Source organism: Mastomys coucha, unplaced genomic scaffold (assembly GCF_008632895.1).
Source record: "Mastomys coucha isolate ucsf_1 unplaced genomic scaffold, UCSF_Mcou_1 pScaffold15, whole genome shotgun sequence".
In the NCBI taxonomy this organism is placed as follows: Eukaryota; Metazoa; Chordata; class Mammalia; order Rodentia; family Muridae; genus Mastomys; species Mastomys coucha.
This window is the reverse complement of record NW_022196897.1, coordinates 92,355,053-92,377,172: the sequence shown is the minus strand read 5'-3', so window position 1 is coordinate 92,377,172 and position 22,120 is coordinate 92,355,053. Positions and strand designations below refer to the sequence as shown.

Genomic DNA, 22,120 nt, shown 5'->3' with positions numbered 1-22,120 from the left:
TCTGTTGTTCTCTTACCCACCCTATTGTTCACCCCACCCCTTGTTGCTCTAATGCCTATAGAAATCTTGCAAGACAGGACGATAGTCTCCAGCAATCCGAGAAGAGGCAGCTAAAAATTTTGTTATTGGCCTAAAAACCCAGTTGGCCAAGCTTTCACTTCTGAGATGCCCAAACTCAAAGTCCTCCCCCCACCCCTCACCCCCGATACACCCTATTTTGAGACAGGATCTCTATGCAGCCCCAGCTGGCCTTGAATTCACAGATTTGCTTCTCCCTACGCCCCAAGTGCTGGAAATAAAGGAGTGCGCCACCACACTGTGTTTCCTCCTCTTTCTCTTGAAATACAATGAGACTTGGGATCCCAATGGACAAGTGTGGACAGAGGGCAAGAGTCTTGATTTTGTTGCTTCGAACCCACATATAACAGTGTGTGTGTGGGTGTGTGTGTGTGCGTGTGCGTGTGTGTGTGTGCATGTGCGCGCGTGTGTGTGTGTGTGTGTGGTATGTGCATGTGTACGGAGGACAGGGGTCAGAAGGTGTTCTTCCTCAGGAGCCCTCTACTTTGTTTTTGGAGATGGGTTCTCTCACTGGGTGGAACCTGAGGCTCATCCGTTTGGCAGACTGGCTGGCCAGCAAGTGCAGAAATTGACTATTTTCACCACCCCTAAGCCCCAGCACCGGGATGACAAGCATGGGCCACCATGCCTAGGTTTCTGTGTTGGTTAGGGATGATGCGTCACTCAGTAAGCAATTGTAGCAGCTTACTGACTACTCCCAGTTCCCTGCAGTTACTTTAGCTGACAGACAGTATTCGTTGCTGTGCTCCTTATTGCTGTGCTCCTTATACGGAGGCTTAGAATTACTTTGAGAACAGCAAAGAAAGCATCTCTTCCTTTCAAAGCATTCCTCCCCCCCACCCCACCCCCCGGAAAGCAGGATGTCTTAGTGTTGACAGAGTGATCTGTCTTCCCTCTTCCATGAGGTACTTCCCTGCAGCCCTGTCTCCCTACACAGACTGGACATACTTAGGGGGCACAGAGGCACCTTCTCCCTGTTGTGTATTCCTGTAGCAGACTGGAGACACCAAGTACAAGCATAAACATTGTCAGAGAATGAGATTCCCACCGGGGAGGAATACAAGGGTGGGAAAGTACAAAACCATGACCGTGGGGGCCCAAGACAAGCCAAACCAAGGCACACAGAGTGGGAAGGAGCTAGTATTTGGATCGGGAAGGTCCTGGGTTCAGTTAAACCCCGGTAAGGCCCCTGAACTTCCACTCTGGAACGAACAGCCCTTTAAACCTCTAAAGGTTTGCCAATCACTAATTATGTGGCAATTATTCTATTTTGGGCTTTCGCTAATGAGATCTGGGAAGTGTCTTAATTACCCAAAATTATGAAAATAATTTCAAACTTGACTCCAGGGCTACTTTTACTCCACTTAGGAAGAAAAAAGGCATAGGTAAGTGTGCACGGGGTTATTTTTTATTAAGAAATAGGCTGCATGTGTTAGAACTAGGCAGACGTGTTTCTGATTAAGCCCATCTGTAGCCGACTCTGCGCTTCACTGCTTGAAGCTTAAGGCTTACATGTCTGCCGTGTCGCTATAGTGTTTAATAGAGTATGGGTATATTTCGGTGATTCCCAGAAAAAATAAGGATGACTCCTTTGCATTACAGTGCCCCAGAAAGCCCAGTTACTATCGTGTTTGGAGACAGTAAAGCAGGGCAGAGGTGGGGGTGCGACAGCGAGGGGATGCTCAACTTCCACGATCCACAGTTCTTTACTTGCCTCTGGTAGCCAGAGAGAGTATTTCTTTACACAATAGTGCCCTTTGCTGGTATATGCCGTTTGATGCCACAGGTGCAGGGGGCCCAGGTCAGTAGATAAAAGCACAGTTCTTACTCCTGCCTTTTACTGATACCACCTTAAGCAGGTGACTTAACAGCTCTGTGGCTTGGTCTCCTTGAGTACAAATGGAATTATGTACTGTATTGGTCCCATAGAGTTAGACATACCGACAGCAGCAGTTCGGCACGCTGGGCGACCCACTGTCGAGACCCGCTTTGCTGAGTGTTTTTGTACACAAAGCTTTATCGGGATACAACAGAATTGTTCCTTTATACTCCTCCGTGGTTGCTGCTTCAGTAACCCCAGTTGCATGCTACAGTAGCAGAGTGGGACACAGACACACTAGGTCTTCAAAGACAAAGTTATAAAAGGCCCGGCTTTCTGCTGGGTCAGCGAGTAGGGTGGGGGACGTACGGCAGGAGATGGGACAGGATGTGATACCCAACAGAGCCGGGTTCCTAGACTGTAAGCACCTCACTGCTAATCATTACTGGGGCTGTACTAGGACAGACACTGCAGTCACCACTTTTCAGATGAAAGAGATACATTAGAATTGACTGCCTTATTCAAGGTGACAAGGCTGACTGAGTCAACTCAGGACAAGTCCTGACCCTTTGTTTGCAAGCCCAGTGTTGCTGGGTCTACTAGACTATCTATAGCTACACTATACCATCCCTGGGTCTACTGGTAAATGATTTAACTCAGTGAGTCTGCAGGGTAGGGACTGCCTGCCAATCACTGACCAAACTCTTCATTCAGTGGAATACCATTCAGTGGAATGGTGTTACTTCTTGTATTCATAACAGGGTTCCATAGTCAAATATGTAGGTGAACAACTTAGTTAAACATGTCTCTTTGCTGCAGGACTTCTCAGATCCTTTAGTGCATTACCACACTTGAGGATCTCCAAGGTATAGTGAGGGAGGGGCACTGTCCCATCAATCCACCCCACGAGGTCTGGGGGGGCTTCACAGTGCTCCTTAGCAAATGCTGAGTTTTGATCTCAGGAATCATTATTTTCTCATTTCCAGGAAGGGACTATACCTCCCCATACCCAGATGACATGTTTATTTTTAATTAATTAAAAGAAATTAAAACCAAGAAAATGCCCTTTTAATTACAGCTGAAGCATTTACTGACCAAAGAGTTCCCAGGAGTTATTGCTGGCAACGCATGCGTTCCAGTGCCAAGGAGACTCTGAAGTAGCAGTTTATTCTTTAATCTCCCTCGACTTCCATTATTCTGGGCTAACTGGGGGACAATGAAGATCATCTGTTCCACGTGGAGACGCAGAAAAGGGCAAGTGGGAGAGCATGTCTTTATACTGTGCTCGCCGCAATCCCCTTCCACCAAGCCAACCACTCTCAGAAAGCATCTGTAACACATAAAATGCTTACAATTGGCTACAATCTTGTGGTTGTGCCTTAATTGTGCCTCCCAATGATGCCCCCAACCCCTGGAGCCTGGCAGCAGATCTGTGATTCTGTGGTTCCATCTTGGATTTCCCTCCCACTGTGCCCTTGAATTCAATACCAATTATAAAAGCAGGCTCTGTTTCTCAAGCGGGGGTCCCCAGATGCTTCCCCAGCAGAACCTACACGCTCTTTCTCCTTTTTCTTTCTTATGTATGCTTCTCCGTTCCCAAGGCCAAGTCAGTCCTCCAAGCTCAGCCCCTGGGGATGAGGGACTGCCTGCCAATCGATCCCTATAAACCTCTTGAAGCTGTCACTCAACCCAGAGTTGCTCCTCCCGGGTCAGCACTAAAGTTCCACATAGTAGAATCCCCATCTTGCATCCTGCTTATTCTTACAGGCTAACTTAGTGTCTGGCACGGAGGAGTTGTGAAATAAACAGAGTTGTTTTTTGACAAGCCCTAGATCCCTGGAAAACTGGCTCAGAGCACAAGAAAGCATTTCACTATAGTGAAGGCACATGGCTTGGGTAGAGATGTAAGAATTATTTGGAAGTTGTGAAAGGAAGTGGAAAGAATCTTTACAAGAACAGAGAAGACTCCTCAAAGTCGGCAATTTAAGGAGACATTCTGAAGCCAGGTGTGGTGGTGCATGCCTGTGCCATGTGCTCAAGATCATCTATGGATACATAATTAAATTTGCCTCACTACAAGAGGCAGTATCTCAAAATAAATACATACATACCCACCCCATAAATTAAAAGAAATAAAAATTCTGAGACCCTCAGCAATGAAAACTATGGAATGAAAAACTTCAGACCACAAATCCTTCATAGAAAACTGCACTGAGAGGATGGAGATGGAGATGCTCGCTGTGAGGCACCAAATAGAACCCGCACATGGAGACTGTTTCTGACAGAGCCCACAAAGCCAACAGAGAAACATGCAGCCAGAGCCCACTCTGTAGGAAGCCACGTGCCAGGGGAGGCAAGGGAGGAGAGAGAGCCCAAATCTCCCTGGGCCCCAGAGCTCCTGTGTTCTAGCAAGACCACGTGCGTGAAAGCATGTGTCAACAGCACCTCGAGTGTGTTCTCCATTTCCCTCATTCACTCAGCCACACCACACACGTCACTCTGTTAGACCAAGGCTAAGTGACCAGCTCCAGCTGGGAAAGCCTCAGTAAATACCACGTGGAGTGGGACATTTGGTTACTACTGTTATTATTATTATTACATAAGTATTATTATACAACTATTGTCATTAGCTTTGACTTTGACAGTATGGGCTAGTCATCGGAACAATTTCTGAGATGCAATGTTAATACATCCGGTCTCTGTTCACAAACACATAGGTACTGGTTCTTCTCAGCACCTCTCTCATCTCTTCATCTGCCACACTTTGTGGGAAGTGACGAACTAGAAAATCATTAAGGTAAAGAGTATTTATGAGAAGACAGTAAACTAAGCCTACAGAACATCTGGTGACAGCTTGCTGCCGCCCTCCTCTCAGGCACCAGGCAGGGTGTTCCCATGCTGCAATTCACTGTCACCACTGAGGTGCTTAAGCCTCCCAGACACCCACTCAGATAGAGAGAGGAGATGCAAAGGAATGTGGCCAGATAGACCTCTGTTAAAGTTCCAATGCTACAAAATGAGGTTAAGGAACACAGGTCACTCTGAACACAGTTGGCAGCAGTGTCCCCTTCTATCTCGAGAATAACTAGTATCTAGCTCAATCAATTCTCTGTCTCTCTGAAGTCTGAATGGCTTAGCTATGCAAGAAACTATCTGTACCTGGTGGGTACACCATGGGACTGGATGCTCCCAAGTGCACTGCTCTCAGTGCACATTTATTGAATGGATGAACCCAAACTCATGAGGGCATGAGGTCTTCTGGGAAATGCGCTATCTTTGAAGCAGAACAAACTTCTTGTGTGTGTGTGTATGTGTGTGTGTGTGTGTGTGTGTGTGTTTTATAGGAGAAAAATTATTTTCAAAGAAATCTGGCTAAAAATTTTAAGTTCCAAATCAAGTAAAGAAATCTGGCCAAAAATTTTAAGTTCCAAATCAGGTAAAGTAAGTAAATGGTTTTCCATGGGAGAAGTGAAACAGCAAGCACATAAGACTGAACTGCTGAGTTGGTAAACATCAGCTCTTTAAAGAGAGATGAGGGAGAGGGAGAGGGAGAGGGAGAGGGGGAGGGAGAGGGAGAGGGAGAGGGAGCAAGAGACAGAACAAAAGCTCCCTGTATTCCACCTGCATCCAGTACTGATGAAGCAGTCCTGAGCCCTGGACTGGGCAGGGCTGTCACTTTTGATTCTCCACTTGATACCTTGTCTCACAAAGTGCTTCTGACACATCAAACACATTTGCCTTTCTGAAGGAGTTGAAAACTCCAAATTAGCAGTGCTTTCTGAGTTGCTTCCAGTGTAACATCAACCTTGTTTGGCTTTTATTGTTTTGGTTTTCTCCCCCCCACCCCTTTTTTGGAAAGGACACTTTTTTTGTTTGTTTTTAAAGAAAACTTAACTCCAACACAACTAAATACATTTTAAATGCGCATTCCAAGTGATGATCTCCACAGCTGCAACAAGAGAGAAAATGTGCACTCATGGACGCCCCTAAATGGCAGTATATGTTTGAACAGGAACAAACACTCATTAAAAAGACGACATTTTTGATGACCTCTCCTCGCTCTGTTTTCATTTCAGTTGTTTGATGTGTATTTGAGGGCTGTGCTGTTTGGAGGTGATGTTTTCCCTTTGCTTTGTTTATTCTGATTTAAACATATTTCTTCCAGGGCTAGAGAGACAGCTCAACTAGTAAAGTGTTTCCAGCACAAGAAGGCTGGGTTCATCTGAAGAAACGAGTGGGGAAAAGTCACCCTTGCTGGTGTGAGCTTGTGTAATGTCAGTACTAGGGAGATGTCCCACTGACCTGCCAGTCTAGACTGCTCAGTGAGTTCTAGGCCAGAGACAAAAGGAAAGGGAAGGGGAGGGAAGAGGAGGGGAGGACAAAAGGAAGGAAAGGAAGGAAGGATAGGAGGGAGAAATGGTGGGAGGGAGGAAGCAAGGAGAGGAAGTGAGGAAGCAGCTGGTGCCTAGCTCCTGTAGAAGGCCACCTAGGCTAACTCTGGCCTTCACTCCCATACAGAGCATCTTATTTTTAAATTCCTACAACTGAGTAGGAGAGTTGGCTCCAGCAATGGTTGTTAATAGGTTCCTGCCTGTCCTCTGGCTTCTTTGTCAGGGGTTTCTATGAGTCAGTGATCAGCCACTCTGGGATGACAGAACAAGACACAGGGCAATTTCTTAATAGCAACTCCATTAATTTATTTTCCTCTTTGGGAATTGTGAAATTAAATTTGAAGGAGCCAAACAATTCCTTTCAGCTTCTTCCTATTCTTTAACTCTTTCTGGCTGACAGCACCTGGTCTAGGAATTCAGTCTAGTGATCCATGATAAAGACGAGACAGAGGGCAAGAGCCGGGCAGGGGTCATTGCAGTGATCAGGGCAGTCTGTCTGTCTGTCTGTCTGTCTGTCTCTCTCTCTCTCTCTGTCTCTCTGTCTCTCTGTCTCTCTGTCTGTCTCTCTCTCTCTCTGTCTCTCTGTCTCTGTCTCTCTCTCTCTCTCTCTCTCTCTCTCTCTCTCTCTCTCTCTCTCTCTCTCTCTCTCTCTCTCGGAGGACTGCACAGAGTGCACAAAGCTAGACCAGTGTGCCGCTGTCCAGACCTCTCAGTGCCAAGAGGAGAGAAGGCACAAAGGGTGGCGAGATTTGTTAAACGACTGAGATCAACACTGGATCCCATGCTGACTCCCACACTCATGGGCTTCCATTCAACCTCTAAACTCAGGAGACCTGAATCTCAGTCCTGGCTAACACTGATTAGTGATTGCTTTTTAATGACATAAAATACAATTTAAAACATTCAATCTCCAGCAGATCACTGTCAAGTGGACAGTTCACTGGCATTAAAACACTTTTCACAGGGTCTGCAAGATGGCTCAGTGGGTAAGGGACAAAGGTCTGATCACCTGAGTTCCATCACAGGGACCCACATGTTGAAAGGAACCAATTCCCTCCAGCCTCCCTTTACCTTCACAGGAAAACTGTGGCATGCACGCCATGGTGCTCTTGTGTCCCCACCAATAAAGAGATATAATAAAGATCGACACATCTCATATTGTTGTGCAAACACTGTCATCACTAAAACCCACAAAGTTTTCTTCTTCTCAAACTAACGGGTCACACCCGTCAACCACTCTACTCCTCTCCCAGCCAACAGCAGCCATAATGCTGCTTGCTCTCGTTATGAATTCCATCTCCTGCATGCCACAGAGCAGAGATGCTGGTATTTGTTCTGACTTATTTTGATTCCACTTAATGTGTCTTCAAAGTTCACCTCTGCCTTGCATGTGAGCACTTCCTTCTGTTTTTTTCAGCAGATTGATATTCCATTGTGGGTACAGACATTTGGTTCAGTCACCCACGTGTTGATGACACTTAGATGGCTCCACCTTCTACGATTAGAAGCTATAAGAATGAACAACGTCCTGTTCAAGTTCCTGTATCCTTTAATCAACTGCTCACTTCCTCAGGGTTTCTAACATCAACTTTGAAATGACAGCAATGTGAATATATACCTTTTCGAGACGTCTGTTTTTGAACTGTTTTGTCTGTTCTCTGTGGGCTACCCAGCATTTCCTTTCGATGGTTGCAACCAGTTGCAAACCATGTTCAGACTAAGCAAGATGAGTAGCTCTGAAGTTGGGTCAAAGACTGTGGGTTTCATCCTGGCTATGGGGATTTCAGTTATGTACAACAATTGGGAGATCGGAATCAGAGAGATGGGTCAGTCAGTAAACTACTTGCTTCGAGGACACGAGGACTTGCATTTGATCCACAGCACGCATGTAAATGGCCAGCCATGGTGGTGTAAGCCTGTAGTCATAGGTCTGGGGTGGCAGAGACAGGATTCCCTGGGGCTTGCAGGCTACCCAGGTTTTTCTAATCCTCTAAGTGCAGTAAAAGACATGGTCTCAAAAAGTAAATGAAAGGAGACAGAGGAGGATAGTAACATCAACCTCTGGCCTCCACATTCATAAGCACATACGCACGAACAGAGTGCAAGGATGCACACACACACACACCCATACATAACACACATGCACATCCATACACACATATACACACATATATACACACATGCACATCCATACATAACACACATACATACACATGCACACACAATATACACACATGCACACCCATATATAACACACATATACATGCATACACATGCACACACACATATATACACATGCATACCCATATATAACACACATACATCCATACACATTTCTCGAAAAAATAAAAAAAATAATAATAACAATAATAATAACAATACTACTACTACTAATAATAATAAACCAAAATGGCATATGTTAAGGGAGATTAATATGAATTCTGTTTCTACATCTTTCTTCTCAACAGCTAACCCACTGGTAATCCATCCTGCCTAGTGAGTACTAAGCTCTGAGCTAGGTACTCATTAGCTCATCTCTGATCACTAGAACTCTCCTTTTGGGCTGACCCTGGTAGAATGGCAAGCTTAAGGAGAAGTTAGCTTTGCTAAACAGAAAGGAAGGCAATACAAGCCAGCAGACCAGCCTCCCAGTCCTCCAGGCACTTTTGCCTGATTGTTGCTACCTGCATGCTCTGTCTGGCTGTTGCCTTCTTCCTTACAGACAGGATTTTAAACATCTATGAAGCCTGCTCCACAGAGCAATTAGAGCCCCTTAGATATTTCAATCTGGCTAATGGCTTTCCAAGCCTTTCCCTTGCTAGAGAAGAGCCGACCAGCAAAAGCAGCCAATGAGCGCCCTCCCCCTCACAAACTCCGCACGCCCATAACGGAAAGCAAGAAACCCATTTGCTGCCAAGACCACCAGCGCCCCCACCCCTACCCCCATCCTTAACTTAGATCCTGAGCCCCAGTCTGAAACAACTGCTAGTGTCCAATGTACTGATTTCCTGAAAAACAGGACTCATAATGAAAACATGGAAATTTAACATGGTTCCCCTCTGTAATGGTTCGCATTAGCCTTCGGGGAGGCAGCGCCACAAAGCCAACATACTGCAGCAGGCAGGGAGGGAGGAGGGTACGAAGGCTGTTGAAAACAAAAGGCCATTTGATGTGATAATGATCAAAGAACATTAGATTTGTGCGGTATGAACTGGATAGTATAAACTGAGGGTCATCCTGGACAAGACAGGAGTCTCTGCCAGGCGGGCACCTTTTGTCTGGGTGTGCCTGCCTGGATGGGACTGTGCACTGGACCAAAAGCTGTCCTCCTACGAAGTGGCTGCCGCCATACAGCTCTGGAAGTTCTGACAGTTCTATATGATAAAAATTCCAAACTCGGAGTAGCCCATTATGTGGGCAAACTGTTCATTTAATATTCACCTCCTTGTTGTGTCAGAGAGGAGGTCATCTAAAGAGGAGGCCTAATTAATCAATCTGTCGGAGGCAATGAAGAGGAGCATGTCAATAGGACTTTTATTTCATCCAGGAAAGCGGCAGCCTGACAGCGACTGGAAAATATGGCCTTGATGTTGCTCTTTATTAGTGATGCTGAGATCACTGGTAATAGGAGCCAAGCAGTGTGTAGTTGACAAAGTGCGGAGTGTCAAGAGGCAGCAGCAAACAGAAATTAGACTGACAAGAGGCAGCCCCTGAGGGATATTGATAGCTGATAAGGAAGGCAGGCGTAGAGGGCACATAAAAGAGGGTGCCACTGCCGGAAGGAGTTGGGCAGTGAGGAGAAGCAAAGCCGCAAAGGGAGAGCTTGGCTCTGTCCAGTGCTGACAGCTCATGGGGTTTGCTCCAAAGCGCATCTTGACTTGTGAAGTGTTTTCCTCACAAGCTGGTATTTGCTACTAATCCCTGTGCTGGGAGAAGGAATCCTAAGGCTACCTGGCTACCCCTACCTAAGGTGCTTTTGACTATAGGGAGCGCACTCCTATAAGAAAATGGAAACCGAAAAATACATGTTTGCATCAAAGACACGAACTTTACATAGGATGTCAAGGTGTTCAGAGAACCGAAGCCCAGCATAGACATTTTTTCAAGGGAGGCCCTGAGCTAGGCTGAGGTGAGCCTGTCTGTTGTGAGCCCTTGCTAAGCAGGTGTGGTTTCAGAAGTGAATGAGCATCATCTGTGGGAACAGAATGAGTCAAATCACAAGGCCATCTTTCCTCTTTCAAGGGGGTGGGGGAGGTAGGGATTTCCATGAAAGACTGTAGAACTTCTTGATTCCACTCACCCCTATTAAAGGAATGACTCTATTGCTAGGGAGCCATGATGCCTCCCAAAAATCTGTCCAAGGTGGGGAATCAACAACTCCCAGAATGATCCCCAATCTCAGACTTGAGCCAACAGTGGGAATAGCTAATAATATCTGTGTCAAGCAAACACAGATGCCAGGGTATTTGTGATTCATCTTTGGGTTGAGCCTAAGTTTCTCAATGCTGTGTGGCAACCCCAGAGCATCATGCTGTATACTGGCTTCACATTGCTAGCACATTCATTCTTACAGCAGCCTTAAGGAGGGAAAAGCTTTAGGTACACTTTGACCTATACTCAAATAGATGTTTTAGGCAACATTTTTAAAGGTAACATGCAAAAGGCTAATCTTTATTAATAATCCAGAAGAGCACATTTTGTTGTTCCAAATACATGTTGCAATCCACACTTCTATTTTGTTTTTAACCGCCCGTGTCAGCCTCTTCGACTAGGTCTGAGGATAGCCACACAGACTTGTTTATTTCTTAATTAAGGAATGGAGTGTGCAGCACATAGTAGGGGCCTGAATGTTATTGGAAGGAGTCAATGGGGTCAACATGTATCAGAGAAGCCCCAAATTGCATGAATCAGAGCATCAAGACTCTTATGGATCTGCTTGCATGTGTATAGTGGAAAAGCCTAGAACATTCCATTCCCAAATGTATGGCTATGATGTGAGATTTACTGCTGAAGGCAACTGAGACATAACATGCACAGGGAAAGTGCTCTCCTCTCCTCTCTCAGCACCTAACGCAGATGGTATAAATCTACCTCCTCACACCAGGGTAAAGAGAACAACTTTTATCCCTAGAGAGAGAGAGAGAGAGACAGCTAGGAAATAAGTCACACACCCCACCCTTACTAAAATAACTCTCTCTGCCTTTGGATTTTCTATGGCTTTCTAGATGCAGTCCCATGATGTATGGGTCCAAGGTTTGCACATCCTCTCTGTTCCTCTAGGTTCTTTTCTAGTTACTCATCTGGTCTTTGTTAGGATGGTATGTAGGGAGCTGGAGAGATGGCTCAGCTGTTAAGAGCACTGACTGCTCTTCCAGAGGTCCTGAGTTCAATTCCCAGCAACCACATGGTAGCTCAAAACTATCTGTAATGGGATCCAGTTCACTTCTGGTGTGTCTAAAGACAGCGACAGTATATTCACATACATAAAAAATAAGATCTTTAAAAAAAAAAAAAAGATGGTATGTAACATCACAGAGCCTAACTATTTCTTATGGGTTCTCACTTCTTCCTAAGGAATCCTTGTGTACATTGAGTCAAAGATACTAAAAAATATATCTGTGTGCTTTCACCCTTGCTGTCTATTGCCAATTTTATTTATGAGTTCCAATCTCAAAGCTTTGGAAGCAAAAGGAACATCTATATTTTTTTCTTCATTTATGATATAGTAGTTACCCGATTCTAAAATACAAAATGAACATCTCTTTCTGTTCAGGCCCATCGGATCTGAAGTTGTTGCAGAGGGTAATGGAGCAGCCCCAGAGTTGCCAGAGTCATTTCGAGTTTTGCATGTAGAATTCCCAGAAACTTATCTTAGTGAATGGGTAGCACAGTACTACAAGACAGGAATGCAACAGCTATTTTGGTGTGGTAAAGAAGAGCCACCCAGGTAGGTTTTCCATATCAGTACCACTGTTAAACAGATTGCTTTGGGACCTGGTCAAAAGGCATCCCTTCTCTGGGTCTTCTACTCTTCCTCTGTTAAGAAGATGCTGGGAAGATAGGTTAGCTGTAAAGTGCCTGCCAGGACCTAGGATTGAGTCCGCAGAATCCACCAGAAAAGGTTGGACTGGTGATCATGAGCCTGCGACTCCTCTGCTCTGGAACAGAGACAGGGGGACAGAAACCTCATCTGCCAGACAGCTTCACTAAATTGATAAATTCCAGGCTCACTTAGAGACTCTCACAAAAAAATATAAAGGTGGTTCCTACACACTAATACACACACCCACACCCCTGCACTCTGCCCTCCCCCAGCCCCCCCCCCCACACAAAAGAGGCAGGAAGGAGAGGGAGAGAGGGTGACTTTGACCACACTATCAGTCATTTTCCAGCTCTGAAATTCAATGGGAAGGCCACACCTCATTCCTCCTTTCTCCATCTAAGAATTTCCTTACCTTTTAGTTACTTTTATGACATCTGATGATAGGTGGATTGGATGTGACAGAACTTAGACCTCTCATATCTAGGGACCTTGGCTATGAAGTCCCAAGATTCTCACTGCTAACCAGAATGTTTGGTTTGACAGAAGATCAGAAAGAGGAAGGGAGCTATTCCAGAGGGGACCAGGGCTACATGTTCAGTGTCCGTTTATTATCCCAGTGTGGTTGATTGAGAGGTTTTACTGCTAGGGAGTACTAACCATTAGCATCAGAAATTTATTTTACTTAGAATTTTATCATGACTACCAACACTCTAAGATTCTACTCTTATGTTGGAAGCTTGGACTACACATGTTTATATACTGTCACTATTTCATATACATTTCAATAAGTCAGAGACGCTTCCACAAGTGATTTATTTGTGGGAAGCACAATGAGTCCCATAATTTAAAGGCAGGGGCTTTTTCAAGTGCCTGATTTGATTCCTGCTGACTGATATTCCACAGTGGTCTTGTCATTTCCTTTTGCTGTATCGTTCACAGAATGTCGTGAATTACCCAGACTACTAGTCAGCAAGGGGAGAAAACAGAAATATGACTATGACACTCCTCTCCTTTAAAATATTCAACGACGTCACTACCACTACATAAGCTACATTTTCTGGAGGGTGGGATACTGGATCTGAAGCCACACTGGACTTTTACCGACTCTTGTGCCCTTTCTTGGCTTTCCAGCTCATTGAGGTCTAGCCTCTAGAACTGCTTAGGTTTAACTGTGGTTGAGTTATCTTTCAAGGTCTGCCTTATCCTTGGCTTGATGTGTGGCCCCCCTACTAACCCATCTTTCTTATGCAAACATTGTTTTTTGCCTGCAACACTCCATGACTAATCTTGGCAGTTCTGATAGGAAGGGCAGTTGTAATGTTTGGGGGTTCCTTGTGCTGCAGATCAATATTTCTCTTATGGCTCTTGCATAAGAAAAGAAGGTATATGGCTCACATTCAAACTCTGTAGTCACCGTTCCCGGTGGTTCATCTTGTGCCACTAAAGCTTGAGGATCACAGCTTATGGAGTGGCAGAAATTATGTCTGATTGACTGCTATGTCTCCAGGACCAAACCCTCTCTGCCTGATGATGAAGCACTTTAGGATGTCACTAGAAACACACCTTTCCAGCAGTGTGGGGCTGTTTAAATGGCTGTCAGGACTGAAGAGCTAAGGGAATACTGCTAAGTTTCAGTACCAGCATCATTCCATGTGACTCTGCAAAATAGGAGAAGACAAGTACACTCTATAAAATGAGTGTAGGAGAGAGGAACCTGGTGTGTGTGTGTGTGTGTGTGTGTGTGTGTGTGTGTGTGTGTGTGTGATGGACGACTGAAGTGGAGAATGAAAGTGAATGCCCTGCCTGAGGATACCTGGTAAGCATGACACCTTTGTCTTAATGTAAAGGAGTCAGTGGGCATTTCCTGCAAAAAAGTATAAGAGAGTTATGTGCTATTGGCATTGATGGAAAATACAGAAAGCCATTTTTTTCGATTCATATCATTAGATAAATACAAATGGTTAGACTGTTAGAAGCTAAAATGAAGCCTCTTGTAAGCATACAATTAAAATAGAAAGCTCAGGATGGCCTCAGATTGGTTCTGTAGTTGAGATTGACCTTGAACTCCAGATCTTCCTGCCTCTGCAGTCACCTCCCAACAGGAGAGATGGTAGGCTTTGTGCATGCTAGGTGTTAGCATTCTGTATAAACTCCACCCCACAGATACCTGGCAGTAGCCAGGTATGTTCCTCCCCATGGTTACCTGGCAACGGCCAGGTAAGGCCTGGTCCTATAATAGGGGCTGCTTGCCCCCTCCTCTCTCTCTTACTCCGGCTTCTCTCCCTTGCCTCTTGCCCCCTTGTTCCTCCTCTCTCCTCATTCCCTTCCCCCCATCTCCATGTGGTCATGGCCATCCCCTTCTTTACTCTCTCCTTCTGCCTTTCTCTCCCTCTGCTACCCTCTTAACTCCCCTCCCCATGCCCTAAATAAACTCTATTGTATACTATACCAGTGTGTCTGGTCCCTCAGGGGGAAGGGATGCCTTGGCATGGGCCCACCATGGAACCTCTTTCCTCAACACCCCACCAGAACATATTCTTATAGCTCTTTCTCTTTTTATGATCACAACACTAGGCAAGAACTCTATCACCTTTACTGGGGCCTTTTCATTAGGAAGAGAGCTTAGGGTCCAAGCTGAGGTGGACAGACTACCACACCAGCTGCCAGCCTCTCTGCTATCATTGGCTTTCAAGAAATCCTTTAATTTAGTCTCCCCCGATCCCCTGAAGGTGATCTTGTTGAATTGAGGCTTTGTGGGGGTTCTAGCAAAATAAGGATGGGGACCACTTTATCTTATTTCTGGGACAATCAAATTTCTTTCCAATAGGGCAATTTGAAGAGTGCCTATTTTTGAAAATTGTGTGCTGTAACTGAACCACCAAACCCCAGCTCCCCACTGCTGGCTGTGTAGAGGTGGAATTTTCACAGAATTTGTTTCCTTAGGCATTAGGAAAATAAATGACTGAGTTTTTCTTCCTGATTGGGAAGTTGAGTGCACCAAATTTTAGGTCATTTCCTGTAGTTTTCTCTGTGGTCTCAACACCACAGATTCACTGGACACTGCAAAGTACAATCTGGGGAGATGTTTGTCTCACTTTTCTCCTGCCAGGTCTCACTGAACCACTTCACTACAAGCTGGGGCTGGTGTGGTCCTCCCCTGGACTCCACAAAGGAGGTTTCTGGCACTCTCCGTGCTCCTGGGGTACATAAATGATTAACAAAGAGTTCACCCCAATCTTGTCACCTCTGTGTCATATACCTTTATGTTTCAAGTGTTTCACTGAGTTAGCAACAACTTCAAAAGATGTATTTAAAGCAGGGGAAACTTCTTTTTACCTTGGCAAGGAGACCATTGTTGCTTGAAAACAAAAGGAATCTGCACGTTCCTCCCTGAGACACTGCCACAGGAACCTTATTTACAATATGACAAACCCCGGTTCATTCTTACAGCCTCATTAAATCGAAGCTTCATTTAACTAGCCGGACATTTTTACAATGGCTTTACTGGCTCAGGGTGATAAATGGCTGCCTAACATTCTTCAACAATAGCAGGGCTGCAGCCATAACCACGATGTGTATAAACACCGCATCTGTTTAACAATGCACAGGGCTGGAGAGCAGGAACTGAAGGCAAATGCTTTTCCCCAGCAGCTTGCATGGGGGCAGGGCCCTGATTGGAGGGAGGGAAGATTATAAACAGTTTTGCTTTGTTTTGTTTCACAAGTTCCATGTTTGGCTGAGAATAACTAAGGTCTCGAAGGCTCAGGACCACATTCAGAAAATGGGAGTGCTGTTAAAATTTCTTAATCTCATCTCTGAAAAATAATAACAAAAAGGTTGGTTTCTCTTCCTTTAAAATATTCCTCGGGTCTAGGCAATGTGATACAAGCAAGGAACTGCAGCACTTGGAAGGCTGAGAAATGAAGAATCACAAGATCAAGGCCAGCCTGCACTACTTACAAAAACGCTGTCTCAAAACAATTAAGCAAGCAAAAGAAAAGCTTCCGTGAGAGAGAGGACAGAAAGGCACACTCCAGTTCAACAAACCGGAACCTCTTCTGGGTACGAGGGGTGTCAAAAGCTGGAGAAGTGCAGGCTTTCCTGAACAGTGGGAAGAGCATGACTACTCTATGACCCACACATCTAAATCTACTTAGATCTCCACCGGGCTCTGATTTAATTTCACACCAAGTGCTGTTGCATAACAGGACAGGACAAAGCCTCTCCTATTTACACTAGAGGCTACAGTCTGACGTTCTGTATAAATGACATTTCCCAGTTGTCCCAAGCAGTTTGTGCATTGTTTCTATGCTAGCCGTCTGCCACGTCATTACTTAGTGCAGCAATGGCAGGTAAGCCAAAGCCAAATCTGCCGTGACTGACTGGTGGTGCTCACAGCAAACAGGTCAGGGTCCAGCCTTGTGCCCACACCCAACTCTCAAAGGTAAAGGCGATGCTGGTCCGTGGTCAGTCTGCCAAGAGCCAAAAGGGGTCCAAATCTTAGCAGCCATCCTCTCAAGAGGTCGGTTAGGCCGTCTCTTGGAATAAGTTCTGGTCTTAATTCCGTTTTCTTTCTTTTTTTTTTCTTTTTTGGCTTTTTGAGACAGTGTTTCTCTGTATAGCCCTGGCTGTCCTGGAACTCACTCTGTAGACCAGGCTGGCCTCGAACTCAAAAATCCACCTGTTTCTGCCTCTAAAGTGGTGGGATTAAAGGCACGTGCCACCACCGACTGGCAAATACCATTTTCATTATTAAAGTATACATTTGAAATATCAAACTTGTCTTCCATTCATGCTTTAAACGCTACATGTAAAGTCCTTAAGTGACTCCAGCAGCTTGTCTTTTTGTTGGTATTTTGAACGCCAGGGGGGCTGTTTCAACAACCCACGCCTTCCTCCGCCTGGATTGTTGGATGGGAGGCAGTCAGAAGTTATGCCTGTGCACTTCATCAACAACATAAATCAATTAAGCACAGCTATTCCCCAAGGAAGCCATCCCTCTGCTGCTAAGCTTGGCTTAACATGATGAGATACAGGAGCTCACCCACACAGAGGCAGGTTCCTCACCAAGTCAGGTCTGCCAAGTTTGGAACCGCCCAGGGCACATCCAGCACCCTCTTTCACTCACTGGTCACTCTACTCTGCAAGACTGGCCTGCTGATGTCTCGGCCAGGAGGGCCTGAGACTCAGTGCCACCTAAGCTAAGCAGGACATTGGTCTCATATTGCTACTACACTCCAAATTCAAAGCCTGTATGCCTTGGCTTTCAAGAATTCTACATGTTAGCTGTTCTTCATATTGTTTTTTTTGTGTGGAAGACCTGTCCTGGAATGAATAGAAGAAACAGAAGAACTCCTTCACTCATGTACAGTCAGGAGGAAAGAATGGGGAAAAGATCTAGAGGAAAGTCACCCGAGGATGTCATGATTATGGAAGCCCCCAAATTCCCTCCACTGTCAGAGGAGCTATCTGACACGGGGATGAAGGCATAGACAGGTGGGTTCAGCTGAAGAAGCTGTGAACAGAGCTTGTGTCCTTGCCTGCTAAAGAACTCTCGGTTAAGAGGAACAAACATGACAGTGTCAGAGGAAGGGCACTGGAACTCAGGCAGCAAAAGCTGTCTGATCATCTCTGGGTAACAGGTGTCACATTGGACATGTGATTTGGGCAGTTAAACAGAGTGTATGAATTCATATATATCAGCACTTACCCCTCCCCTACAGTGCATATGTATACATGCATGTATCCCCTTGTACGTGTGTGTTTTTATTTGAGTAAAAGAACTGCATGTCACATGTCAAGATAAACATAAAGGGAGACCACCATCCTGAAAATATAAGAACAAAAGCAAATGTTTTCTTTTGAATACGGCAGAGGTCACAATGAGACCTACAACACATGCTGCCTTGGTTCCTTCGGCACTTCCAACAGCCACTCAGTGTGCACTTGTAGAGAGCTGCAGCCGTCGGTTTCCCATGCTCTCCCACCTCAAAGTGAAGAAACAGTTTGATGACATTAACGAACCAGTCTACACCAATCTACATTAAATTCTTAATTTCCCAAGGTTCGGTTTGACCTCTGCGGCAGAGGTTAATGCTTATGGGGGTATTGCTGGAATAGAAGAAGCAAAGTCCCTATGTGACAGGGAATGCACTTCATAGCAGGCAGGGAAAAGCCCAGGACCCTGGACTCCTGCAGACTGCCCTAAAGGCTGTCCCAAGGTAGCACACCCAGTCTGCTTCTGGCCCATTTTTTTATTGTTGTAAGTGAGGTTTTTTTTTTTTTAAAGGTTAGACAATTTTAAAGTTGTTTTTTTTTTCTGGTTCCATGCATAAAAAATGGTTTGAGGGTGGGAAAGAAAAAATTGTTAATGCAACTTCATTTTATAAGTGAAGAAAGCGGGGACCAAGAGAAAGGGTGCCATCCAAAAATCACATTTCTAGGTACAAACAAAGTATAATTGGCATTTCTAAGTTTCACATCACCCTCCTACAACACAGCAGAATGAGCTTGAAAGGAAACAAGTAATTAAAAAGTATCTTAAAAATAAAACTAAAAAAAAAATTACAATTAGTTATGTCCTACCCAGCCTAGCTTCTAAGTTAATTGGATATAAATTTAGTTTTACAGGAAAAAGGCAGAAAGATGTCCCTTATCAGGTACCAGCTTACATGGGCCATTCTAGGAATAAGTTCACAGGCAAACCACACACCTGTGGCTCCAAAGCCAGTTATTTGTTAGTGGGCATAAAAATCACCTGGGCGATAAAGGAAGACTTTGCTGCTACACTGCCAGAAATCAGGATTCACAGAAGGGTTCAGAAAATGATAACAATCACTTGAGTCAAGACTGAGACTTGTACTTGCAACCACAATGCCCAAAAGCTAGGCAAACAGAGTAAATAAGACATGGCTGACTCTGGTCACTGGGAGACACTGGAAAACCCAGGCTTGAAATTCTTAGAGATGAGTTTAAACAGCTAGAAAGATAAAATAATTTTTGGATTAATCCTCAGAGGTTTAAGTTTACCCACAAGCCATCTACTATAGATTCTTCTCCATCTGAGCGTGAGTTGTGCTAACATGTTCATAAATAAACCCAGTTTCCTTAGTATGACTTTCCTGGGACCGTAATATATTTGGCTTGAAACAGATGTCTCTATGACAACCCTAATTTGACAATAAGAAACCCCACAAACATCTATCATAGAAAATAAAGCCCAAAGTGGGTCTTCTGGAATGCGGGAGTCTCCTGAGGTTTTGTAACAACTTGGAATATTCTGGTCTTCCTAAAGAAGTAGTCATGATAGGATTTCTAGGTCCCAGTATTCGAAGGAGCTTGGACAGGAAGATCATAAAGCACTCAGTAGTTTTCAAATCTACAGTGTTTCATTCACACTGAAGCATTCTAAGGCTGGCTCAAGTTAGCTACATTACCCAGAAGTCAGAAAGTACGTCTTCCCGTCTTAGTCGGTGTTCTACTGCTGTGAACAGATACCATGACCACGACAACTCTCATAAAAGAAAGCGTTTAACTGGGACTTGCATACACTTTCCGAGGTTTCATCGATCATTGTCATGTTGGGACACACGGCACCATTCGAGCAGACACAGTACTGAAGACGTAGCTGAGAGTTCTACATTAGAACCCCAAGGAAGCAGGAAGCAGGAAGCAGGAAGCAGGAAGCAAGAGACCCTGGGGCATAGCTTGCATTTTTGAAACCGCAAAGTCCAACCCCAGTACTACACACTTCCTCCAACAAGGCCACACCCGTAGTCCTTTCAAACCGTATTCAAACCACCACACCTGCTGACTCTTCTGCTCCCCCAGACCCTCCATGTGTAAGTTGGGGTTGGGTGACAGGGACACACTTCTTTCATTTTGGAAGTTCTGCACAGTGTATAAGAAGTATCATAAATTAGTTTTGCTCAGGGAAGTATTGTCAGGAATTCAAACATTCATTCCTTTTCCCAGAAACAAACAAACAAACAAACAAAAGACCTGGATCGAACTATCTGGAGGCAAACAGCAACAAGGAGGCTTTGTCGGAGAGTCCTTCTGGCATCTGGTGCAGTCTGCAGGTACCACGAACACAAATATAATGGCACACATCCAACCAGGTGCACCCTGAAGTAGTGCTAGGCAGATGGGAGGAGGTTCATGCTCCTCTGGGAATGCATCTTGTTTAAGTTCAGATGGTGCTGTACCTTCTTTGAATGTTGCCTTTCTCTGTCCAGTCAGACTTATTCTCTTCTTGTGCATTTCTGTATCTCCTGACTACAGTGTAAAGTGGAAGTTTTGGTCCTCTCCTTATCCCTCAATAGAAGAAGATCTCTGGTGACAAGAACCAAGAGTCCCAGAGTTGTGCTCTTGAGAGCAGTGTGAGGTGGTAGTGATGTCTGCTAAAAACAACCTGAGAGCATACTTATGGGACTGTAGGACAGTCAACCATTACAGAAAATGACAGTTTCACTCCTTAATAAGTTGACTGTAGAATTAACATATAACACAGCAAGAACTAAAACCAGGGTCTTGTATGCAGGTGCTCATAGCAGCAGTATGCAGAATCCATATTATATGGTAACACTCTGTACCCATCAGCAGATGAATGAGTAAACAAAACGTGGTATATGAATACAATGGAGCATGTAAATGAATGCAGTGTATGTTCGAACCTGGGTAAGATAGTAAGGCCTAGGTAACAGTTACGTGGCTACCCTGCAATTATAAGGAAACTTTCTCATATGCTTCTGAATGACACTATCATTTTCTATAGCGGTTGCCTGTCCTACCTATAGTTACTAGGAAACCTTCTAATGTCAAGTTGATTATCTGTTGTCTAAAGCCCTTGGAAATCAATCACAACAGAAGTCAGTAGAATGGTTTTGCATAGTTACTCACAATAAGCTTGAACCCGAACCAACCACAAAACATCACTTCCTGCACTTGTGTATAAGCTTTTATGGTGTAAGCTGCCCCTGGGATGGACCCCAACATAAGAGAGACACCTGTTCCAATATAAGAGACTATTTGGAATAAGACTTCCATTTTGAGTAGGTAAACTTTAAGTTCCCAAGACCCCCCTGAGAACTGACATCCTACTTGACAGAAAGAGACATGTACATAGGTAACTGACATCCTGGTAGAGAAGTTAAGACATGACTGTTAGATAAGGCAAGTTCCCTGCCACAGGTGAATACCCCAACCAATGCAAACAGCATAAAGTACAAAAAGACATGTTCTTAAGGAAATCCCCTATCCCTAAATCCTGATTGGTTAAATAACTCGGCACAGAAGTTTGTGGATTTTGGGCTTCAAAACTCTTAGGGTCTTAACTCTGAATCATGGTTTAGTTCCTAAATCTGGACATGGCCCTGGTCGATCAATCCTGGGGTATAGGCTCAATAAACTATCCCTGTCTGATTGAGATCAGTATTTGTGGGGTGTGTGAGGGGAGATTCCTAGACCCTAACAGTACACACACACACACACACACACACACACACACACACACACACACACACAATGGAATAGTATTCAGCCCTCAAAAGAAAGAACATTCTGAGACATACTGCATCAGAACCCTCGAAGGAATCTTGTTAAGTGAAATATGCCCAAAACTGCCTAAGGACCAGCGTCAGCTAGGTCTGGGTCCTTGAGAGAAGGGGTGTCTGGGAGCAGCGAAAACAGACGATTCCAAGTCAAATTGTGGGTTACAAGCTGGCCGTCCATGTTCTGCTCAAGATACCATTCCAGATCTCTCCCTCCCTCCCTCCCTCCCTCCCTCCC

At 44.8% G+C, this 22,120-nt stretch overlaps 1 protein-coding gene and 1 long non-coding RNA gene across 11 annotated transcripts in view; one reads left to right on the top strand and one right to left on the bottom strand.

Moving 5' to 3' along the window:
• Positions 1-22,120, bottom strand: part of Mpped2 (metallophosphoesterase domain containing 2) — a 183,474-nt gene that overhangs the window by 30,642 nt on the left and 130,712 nt on the right. The window lies entirely within an intron of this gene.
• LOC116090611 overlaps positions 20,009-22,120 on the top strand; it is a 9,345-nt gene continuing 7,233 nt past the window's right edge. The window contains exons 1-2 of the long non-coding RNA XR_004118746.1: positions 20,009-20,172; positions 20,306-20,412. This is a non-coding gene — a long non-coding RNA (uncharacterized LOC116090611). The remainder of the gene's footprint in view (positions 20,173-20,305; positions 20,413-22,120) is intronic.